Source organism: Limulus polyphemus, unplaced genomic scaffold (genome assembly GCF_000517525.1).
Source record: "Limulus polyphemus unplaced genomic scaffold, Limulus_polyphemus-2.1.2 Scaffold2777, whole genome shotgun sequence".
Taxonomy (NCBI): Eukaryota; Metazoa; Arthropoda; class Merostomata; order Xiphosura; family Limulidae; genus Limulus; species Limulus polyphemus.
This window is the reverse complement of record NW_013668387.1, coordinates 79,407-82,452: the sequence shown is the minus strand read 5'-3', so window position 1 is coordinate 82,452 and position 3,046 is coordinate 79,407. Positions and strand designations below refer to the sequence as shown.

General features: G+C 35.8%; 1 protein-coding gene across 1 annotated transcript in view; it reads left to right on the top strand.

Annotated features, from left to right (window-relative positions):
• The first annotated feature begins 746 nt into the window (after positions 1-746).
• Positions 747-3,046, top strand: part of LOC106467883 (mpv17-like protein 2) — a 27,871-nt gene continuing 25,571 nt past the window's right edge. The window contains exon 1 of the mRNA XM_022396093.1: positions 747-821. The gene's annotated coding sequence lies outside the window, so the exon portion shown is untranslated. The remainder of the gene's footprint in view (positions 822-3,046) is intronic.

The following is a 3,046-nucleotide window of genomic DNA, read 5'->3' as shown; positions in this document are numbered from 1 at the left end:
CTGTGTTAAACTTGTTATAAAGTTGTTACTGTGTTAAACTTGTTATAAAGTTGTTACTGTGTTAAACTTGTTATAAAGCTGTTACTGTGTTAAACTTGTTATAAAGTTGTTACTGTGTTAAACTTGTTATAAAGTTGTTACTGTGTTAAAGTTGTTATAAAGTTGTTACTGTGTTAAACTTGTTATAAAGTTGTTACTGTGTTAAACTTGTTATAAAGTTGTTACTGTGTTAAACTTGTGATACGTTTTCTTTGTTACCCGTTCATTTGTTTTCAAACTCTCTTCAAGCATTTTGGGTTCTCCATTGATACTGAAATATTCAAATAACCACGAATATATGTATATAGTTTTTATGCTTTTACTTAGGCCTCATCTGTTCTTGATGTCATAAAACAATTGCAATAAAAGTTTAGATAAAACATGAATAATATTGAAATTAATAAAAAATAAGTCAGGGAGAGGGGGGGGGAGGCAGATGAGAAGAAAACAAGCATCGCTTTAAATATATACCACAAAAAAAAACAAAATATCGTGTTACTGCTATCTGCCAGAAATTACCTTTGAATTATGGTAAACTATGTACAACGTTTATCTTGTGTGACGTCAGCTTTGCTTAAGAGCTGGTACGCCACCTTATTCTATACAAGTACATGATTAAAACTTGTATAGCTCACCAGCTGAATGTACGTTTAAAATAACCTGTTTCACGAAACGCCTATCACCTCTCTGGTGCGAAAGAACGAGTCTGCCTTATGGAGAAACATTGAAAAGTGATGAAACTTGAGGAAATTCAAGGTTATACTATCATCTGAATAAAGTTGGTAAGTTTTCATGCTGGGCACAACTGTTGTGATAAAATCAAACAACAGCTTTTTAGGGTTCCCTTTCTGCCTTTCAAATTCTCCATATTCTAAAATTATTAAGATTGTTGAACGGTTTGACCTTTGATCCGTTTCTCTAGATGAAACTAATTTTTAAGGAATGTCATTTCTTATTAGTAAACTTTTCAAAGGGCGAAGTAAAAAACACTAGTGATAAAGGGTTTTATTTATAAGAAATTTATTACGTTTTTTTAACATTGACTACTCCTGAACAGTACAGCAATATCCAACTGAACTGTATAGTAGCAGTAGGAGAGTCAGGAATATCCAACTAAACTGTACAGTAGAAGAGGCAGCAAAATCGAGATGAACAATACAGTAGGACAGGAAGCAGAATTCAAAAGAAGTATACAGTAGGACAGGCAACAGTAGTCAAATGAAGTACATAGTAGGACAGGCAACAGCAGTCAAATGAAGTACACAGTAGTACAGGCAACAGTAGTCAAATGAAATATACAGTAGAAGATGCAGCAATAGTCTAAGGAAGTATATAGTAGGACAGGCAGTATTATCCAAATGAATTATACAGTAGAACAGGCACCATTAACCAAATGAAGCATACAGTAGAACATGCAACAGTAGTAAAATAAAGTATATAGTAGGACAGGCAGCAGTATTCAAATAAAGTATATACTAGGGCAGGCAGCAGTATCCAAATGAAGTATAGAGTAGGACAGGCATCAGTAACCAAGTGAAGCATTCATTAGAAAAGGCAGCACTAATCAAATGAAGCATACACTATGACAGGGAGCAATAGCTAAATGAAGTATACAGTAGGACAGTTAACAGTAGTCTAAGGAACTATACAGTAGAACATGCAACAGTAGTCAAATGAAGTATACGGTAGGACAGGCAACAGTAGTTTAATGAAGTATACAGTAGGACAAGCAATAGTATCCAAATGAAGTACACAGTAGGACAGACAGACAGTAGTATCGAAATGAAGTATAAAGCAGAACAGGCAGCACTAACCAAATGAAGCATAAAGTAGAAGAGCTGAATGAAGTATAAGTAGGACAGGCAGTAGTATCGAAATGAAGTATACAGTAGGACAGACAGCAATAGTCTAGTGAAGCATACAGTAGGACAGGCAGCAGTAACCAAATGAAGTATACAGTAGAACATGCAGCACTAACCAAATGAAGCATACAGTAAGAAAGGCAGCAACAGATAAATGAAGTATACAATAGGAAAGGCAATAGTATATAATTGAAGTATACAGTATGACACGTAACAGTAGTCAAATGAAGTATACAGTAGGACAGGCAGCAGTAACCAAATGAAGTATACAGTAGGAAAGGCAATAGTATCTAATTGAAGTATACAGTAGGACATGCAACAGTAGTCAAATGAAGTATACAGTAGGATAGGCAGCAGTAACCAAATGAAGTATACAGTAGGACAGGCAATAGTATCTAACTGAAGTATACAGTATGACAGGTAATAGTAGTCAAATGAAGTATACAGTAGGACAGGCAGCAGTAACCAAATGAAGTATACAGTAGGACAGGCAACAGTATTCGAATGAAGTATACATTATAACAGGTAACAGTAGTCAAATGAAGTATATAGTAAGACAGGCAACAGAGTGAAATGAAGTATTCAGTAGGACAGGCAGCAGTAACCAAATGAAGCATACAGTAGAACAGGGAGCACTAACCAAATGAAGCATACAGAAGGACAGCCAGCAATAGCTAAATGTATTATACAGTAGGACAGACAGTAATATCTAAATGTATTGCACAGTAGGACAGACAGTAATATCTAAATGAAGTAGACAGTAGGATAGGTAGTAGTATCCAAATGAAGTATGCAGTAGGAGTATCCAAATGAAGCATACAGTAGGACAGGCAGCAATAGCTGAATGAAGAATACAATCGAGCTGGTTCTGTTGAATGTCCTTTTGCCCAATCCCATTGGTAAAGCTGTTTTTCATTTCTTCTGAATGTTTCTTTGATGAAAAAGTATTGTTGCGTCAGCGAGGTCACGTGACTAGTATCACGCCACTTCTTTCTCGAACCTTCCCAAGATTACTAGATTGGCGGTAGTCTGGTATATATAAGATGGTGAAAACGTGAAGGGACAATGTGTAGGTAGTGAGTAATTGATCTGCAGTCAGAGAGTATTGTTGAAGTTGACGTTCGTTATAGCGTTTGTTTTAGCGC